This window comes from Amphibalanus amphitrite, unplaced genomic scaffold (assembly GCF_019059575.1).
Source record: "Amphibalanus amphitrite isolate SeventyFive unplaced genomic scaffold, NRLGWU_Aamphi_draft 001025F_arrow, whole genome shotgun sequence".
NCBI lineage: Eukaryota > Metazoa > Arthropoda > Thecostraca > Balanomorpha > Balanidae > Amphibalanus > Amphibalanus amphitrite.
The window spans coordinates 5,507-12,308 of record NW_024882519.1 but is presented as its reverse complement, the minus strand read 5'-3'; the positions used below and the strand labels follow the sequence as shown (position 1 = coordinate 12,308).

Sequence of the window (6,802 nt, the reverse complement as noted above, 5' to 3'; positions counted from 1 at the left end):
TGTTACCAGCCGCGAACGTATGCATAGGGGGAAGGGGTCCGATGGATCCCCCTTGCCGTTCGGCCCTTGATCCAGCTAATAGAGCTTCGCGGAAAAAACGAGTGTGCTGCCCGTGACGAGAGAAAGGCGTGATCACCCATTTTAAGGTCCTAGGTCATTGGTTGACCCTCCAGGTCAGGTCAATAACCCAAAAGTCGGAAAAATCGGGACCTGTCAGCTCAGGGTTTCGGAGTCGTGGTACCGCTTTTCTGACTCCGACTCCGGGTCTGATACGAAGGGCAATGGCGGCCGCCAAAATTTTGCTTGATATGACGCCCGTGCTAGGTCTAGTCTACGTGCACGCGGAGATCGCTCCTACGTTCTTGGTTTCGTTCATGCAGTTTTTCGTTTCGTTCATGCTTTTTCTCGCAGGTGGACGCAGCTAAATCCACAAGATGCCAGCGGCCAGCGCAAGAACCCGCCGAGAAGCGCGAGTGGCGGCCGTATCACGACCACGAGCATCGCCATCATGTTGGTGATATGTGTTTGTGATACCTACTTTTCGGAGCGATAAAAGAAGAAAATAAAGATACAGTAGTCATTTAGTCTTTGACACGGTACAGGTAGTGGAGGATTAACGCGATTTCAAAATAGGGGAAGCCGGGGGAAGCCCGGACCCTAGTTGACCTCAAGTGACATGACTGTTCTTGTAGCATACAAACGTGAACTTAGTCACTTATAGATATGAACTGATAGAGGGTAACTAAAAACCGTTAAAATGGAGCGGATATCTCCCATATTTTACAGTAAAAACCAGGCAAGCAATCGCCTTTCATCTATACCTGATAGGATATAGGCACTGGAATAGAGCGACAGGCCGAAGATCCTTGTCTATGATAACATGTTTATTTTTGAAATTTATCTTTGGGCTACACTGAGAAAAAAAATTATTCCCCTGGAACACCTTTAAGGGTGTGTACCAAACTGCACCTCGCTGGGGTGTCAGACGGGTGTCACTTTTGACACCAATACAGGTGTCATTGGGAATGAAACACCGGGTGTCTGACACCCTTTTAGGTGTCTGACACCCTTTTGGGTGCACACCCAAAAGGGTGTCAGACACCCGGTGTTTGATTCCCAATGACACCTGTATTGGTGTCAAAAGTGACACCCGTCTGACACCCCAGCGAGGTGCAGTTTGGTACACACCCTTAAAGGTGTTACGAGAGTGTCCATTGGATGCCAAAAAAGGTGTCGACACATTCTTACATTTATTGGTTCAAACAGGCATATCGCATACATATCGCAAGATGGCATTCCTATGTTGTATACAGCAACAAACTATATAAAGTACAAAAAATATGGGCTCTATATTTACGGAGAAATCCAATGAAAACTCACCGAAACACATCGGGTCCATTCACAGTGAGAAGTTGCTCGCATTTCAGGCTTCAGCAATGATAATTAACCGTCGATTATCTCCAACCAGATGTTATTCCGCAGTTCACTTGCTTTCGTTTCCATGGTGCAATGCTGTGTTGTCATCCTCACTCCAGTCTTCAAATTTCACCGAGTACCGGCCGCCTCGTCATTTGAATAAACAAGGAGCAAGCTACAAATAAAAGCTAAACATTATCATTAACGCACAATCACTTGAAGAAGTACACTGCGAACAACGTTCGGCGCCACTATATCCACATAAATTCAAAAAAGCCCTCCATCACTCACACCCCACACGCAACACGTGGTCACGCCGCCGCCAACTGAAATCTAACGGCTTTCCTGGAAGGTGGCGCTTTTTGATCTTCGCAAATCGCATGGTTGACGCCGTGACCAGTACACAAATGACGTCACACAATGCAGCTTGCTGATTGGGTAATGATTCAAACCACTGGACCTGCTGTGGTTTCTAGCAGTGCTACGGAGTCAGAGTCGGAGTCTGATGGAGTTGGCAGTTCTGGCCGGAATAGGAGTCCATTTTGGAAGACAGAGCGGGAGTCCGAGTCACTGAAAATCCGTTAGACACCGCATCCCTGGTTCCTAACACAAGTGACGTCAGAACAATTTATGTAATGATTTAGGTTCGAATACACGACAGCTTTCAAACATTTCATGACTCATGCTGGAATGTTCCTCAACAAATGACAACACACGTGAAGGTATCACAAGGGTATCAGATCCCTTTTAAGGAACATTTTTTACACCTTTTGAAGTGTTGATGGTTTAGGGTGTTTGACACCCGAATGGATGTTGGTGTAGGACACCCATTAATGTGTCTTTCTGAATCCCATTATGGTGTGTTTAAAAGCGCGTTGCACTTGAAGGTTGTCATCGTGGTGTTGTACACCTCCATGATTCCCAAAACAACATTTTTGACACCAATCTGGGCGTTATATATGACACTGCAATGATGTCCGACACCCGTGAGACACCCCATGGGAATATTTTTCCTCATTTTTTCACGCTGTTTTTGGTGTCAGATCCTTTTGCAAGTGTCAATGTGACACCTCTAGCAGTGCCGGACACTTTTAACATTCCGCTTCAATAAATGGCAACACCTGTGAAGGCATCATAAGGGTGTCAGATGCTTTTAAAAGAACATTTTTGACACCTTTTAGGGTGTTTGATACCTTAGAGTGTTTGATACCCGGATGGGTGTGGGTGTCGGACACCTATTAAGGTGTCATGCTGAATCCCATTAAGGTATACCTATCTAAACACTCGCATGCGAACGAACACTTAAAAGGGTGTCATCGTGGTGTTGTACACCTTAATGATTCCCTAAACAGCATTTTTCAACACCAATCTGGGTGTTCGATGACACCTCCAATGGTGTCTGACACCCGTAAAACACCCCTGGGGAATATTTTTTTTTCTCAGTGTAGGTGTAAGCCAAACCTACTCAGTACATATGATCCCATGGAAAACAGTGGTTTAGTGGCATTCCTCTCGGTTGGGGTTAAGCTTACCCTCTCTCCCAGGGTTACTCCAATGTGTTAATTTTATTTTAGAACAGCGAAGTTTGGAAAAATGTCATACTTAAACCGCGCCGGGCCGGGGGGCTCCTAACTCGGCTCCTGGGCCACGTAGCGACACGCGGTAAGCGTCAATCGAAAGAACGTCCAAAATAAGGACGAAAACACTTCAGTCATTTTTTGGGTCAGGTCAAAGGTCAGGTCACCAGAGGTCACCAAAGGTAAAAGGTTGACTATTTCAACATTTTGGAAAATGCCGACGACTATCTCGAGAACCAATAGAGGTATGTACAGCGCCGCGAAAAAGCGTATTCGATAGCCTTTTTACAGACCTTTCTGAATATTGTTTTCAGATTTGACCTCAGGTCAACGGTATAGCCTCCAGAGGGCAAAAACTTCAAAAATAGCCGTTTTTACCAAAAGCGTTTTTTTTTTCGGCAATAACTTTTGACTCAAAAAAGCCATGACATTACTTTTACCAGCATCGTGTTCCTCTCGTCGAAACGCGTCGAATGAACTATACTTTGACCTTGAAAGGTCAACTTGAAAATTTGACCTCAGGTCAAGGTCATGACCTGACCGGAAAAGGTCATGTTGATATCAGTCGATCCGCAACGTCGATCCGAACACATCTAAGGCGTTTTCAGCGCTGTAGCACGCCTCTAACAGAAGTTATTAGCGAAAAACTGTTAGATTCTGTTCGTGACCTGAGATGACCTCGGGGACATAACGAGGGGTCACAGTTGCCATTTCCCGGTTCAGTGTGTCAATTCTACCTACATCTCGATGTTTGAGAGTGTCTAGAATAGCGTTCGTGCAAAACAGACGCTTTTCAATTTTCTCCCATTGACTTATAATGGAGAGGCCGCAAATCGACCTGACCTTAGGTCACCGATATCAATATTCCGAGATATAAATTTTATAGACAATGCTGCTTTTATCAATCGCTGAAAGTTTCAAGGCAATCGATCAATCGGTGTAGCTATGACGAGCATTCTTATTTTTTTCTGAGCGGGTCACCAGGTCACGGCGCGACCTGGTGGCCTGACCTAAGGCAACCTGGGTCTGAAATTTTTCACAACATGTGCGGAAGAAATGCACGAACAGGTGTGCCAAAAACCGTAGGGGGTGTTTCCCCCCCCCCCCAGCCCGGCGCGGGTTAGGCCAGACTGGCTCGTCACCCCTCACTACAAACGCTTAAACGATCCTTTCATAACATTCGTATAAATATTAGGATTATATGGTATAACATTAACCCTCGCCGGCACAGGCCATTTTGAGTCCTTCGACGGCACAGTTGGTACGACCCCCCCCCCCTCGCGTTTGGCCCCTGATCGAGCTAGAGCTTCGCGGAAAAAAACGAGCGTATTGCCCGTCACGAGAGGAAGCTGATGATACCAAATTTTAAGGTCCTAGGTCATCGGGTGACCTTCCAGGTCAGGTCAATGACCCGAAAACCGGGAAAATCGGGACCTGTTAGAATGTCGTAAAGTGTGGCTGCTATTTGGTTTTCCGGGGTGCTAATCACGAATATCGTGTTAGTTTTGATCTTAGATGATGTCTTTAAGCATTTAAACCAGGTCGGGTCAGGTCAGGTCAGGTCAACCGGTAGGGGTTGTGACGGGTATTCGTAATACGTGTCAACCGCCTCGGACAGCTTCGTAACATGTTACGAAGGCACCAAAACTACTTCGTAAATGTTCAAATGGTTGCTAAATTCTAATTCAGCTCCAAAAACTAGCCTAGAAACATGTAAAACTCGAAAAAGTGAACCGAGGTCACCCGAGGTCACCAAAGGTCAATGACCTGACCTGACCTTCAGGTGACCTTGACACCCACCCTAATGCATGGGAGCAACATCAAATCACATGTTTGAACGTTTGAAACCACGAAAAGCTTGCAAACGCGCGGATAATGCGAGCCGACATGCGCCGAACCGCGATTTCGGCCAAACATGGTCACAGAAAAGAGGTCACAGGTCAAAGGTCATTGGGGTCAGGGTCATGAAATTTTCAGGGTAGGTGTAAAATTGATCAATGCGGGGGTACTGAAAGTTTCGTCGCGATCGGCCGCTTTTTACGCGAGTTATTCGCGAAAAACCTTAGGGGGGGGGGGGTTGCATCCTGTGCCGGCGAGGGTTAACAGTGCAACATGTCTCAGTTTCAAGCTAAAAACCCTTAACACATTGTTTTTGCTCTACAATTTTAACAATATACAATTTTTGTTAGCGTTAACTTTTACGCTGGCGTTACCTCAGCTGCCACGCTGAAAGGACAAACACTAGCACGTTATTATGAATAATTTAGCCGGGAAGGGGGTAGCCGGGCTTCCTCCGCAGTCGCACCCGGGGTTACCCCGGCTTCCCCTACTTTGCTACTAAGCTATGATAAAACTTGAAAATTGCAGGATCCAATGCTTGTATTTTAGAACAAAAACAAGATGTGTGCAAAATTTTATTTTAAATAACCGGAAGCAAATTGTACCGTTTGGCAACTGGTAAAAAAAAAACTGGAAAGTGATATCACCGATTTGTTTGTTTTCCGGAGTCAGAGTCGAGGCAGCTTGACCGACTCCGACCTCTACTCCGACTCCGAAACCTTGCCTGTCAGAGCTTCGTAAAGTGAGGTTGTTATTTAGGGTCGCGAGCGGCCGCGTTTTGCGCGAGTTATTCGTGAAAAACCGAGGGGGTGTCCGTTTGACCCCCGGCATATGCGTGGTAAATATGGACCGTGGCACACATGGATGCCCCTCAAGGTATAGCCACTGCCAAAACAGTACCGATAGGGAATTCATCCCTCAACCCAGCGGCCAATAGTCCACGTTCCTAACCATTATTGGACCACGGTGGCGGCGGGTAGTGCGGAGTTCTTTATTGGCAATATTGAACCTAATAGATATATATTGAGAAGGAAAAACATACAGCACATGGGTGGACGCGTTTCGTCAGAGACTTTTTCAACACCCGAATATCGACAAAACAATACGAACACACAGCTTTGTTCTTGTGTGTTCGTATTGTTTTGTCGATATTCGGGTGTTGAAAAAGTCTCTGACGAAACGCGTCCAACCATGTGCTGTATGTTTTTCCTTCTCAATATATATCTATTTGTCTATACATCACTCAACATTGAACCTAATCTCAATAGGTGCCTGCTTGTATCATACAGCTCAGCATTTGACATCATCGTGACGTCACCCGAGAGATGGCGCTAGTTGGTCGGCCGACCTGTACACTTGGCGAATACGCACCCGGGCGCGGATTGGCACTCTGGAGGCGATTCCTCGGATGGTGCATTGGTGCATACAATACTCCGAGCACGCTAAAGGACGAGGCATTGCTGATACATGTTATCTATGCATGAGACAATAGCCCCGTCGCAAAATCACCCGAAGTCGGTGGGGTTCGAACCCACGCTCCCATAGGGAATCCGATTTTAAGTCGGACGCCTTAACCACTCGGCCACGACCTCTTCAAATCATTGCAAAAAAATGCAGTTGCAATTCTTAATCATGAATTATTGTTTATCAAGCCTTATGACACTCACGTTTTCCAAGTAAACGACAATCATCAAGAGTGACACATAGAAGCATGGGGCTGTGAAGTGTGGAGTCCATACAATTCGGTGACTCCGACTCTGACTCCGACTCTGGCTTCCAAAAACCAACTCCGACTCCGGATAGAGCGTCGACTCCGACCGACTCCGACTCCGACTCCGCAGCCCTGCATAGACGGCGATCACGATGTGTCTGGTAACAGACAGCACCCAGAAGTCTGCAAGCTAGAGATGTCAATTTGACAGCACAATCCAGGCGAACACAAACGCAACCAGTGCCAACTAACTCAAACT

General features: G+C 46.4%; 1 non-coding gene across 1 annotated transcript; it reads right to left on the bottom strand.

The window, feature by feature from the left end:
- Positions 1 to 6,342: 6,342 nt before the first annotated feature.
- Positions 6,343 to 6,424, bottom strand: Trnal-uaa. Its single transcript has one exon. It is a non-coding gene; the product is annotated as a tRNA-Leu (tRNA).
- Between the last annotated feature and the right edge of the window lie 378 nt (positions 6,425 to 6,802).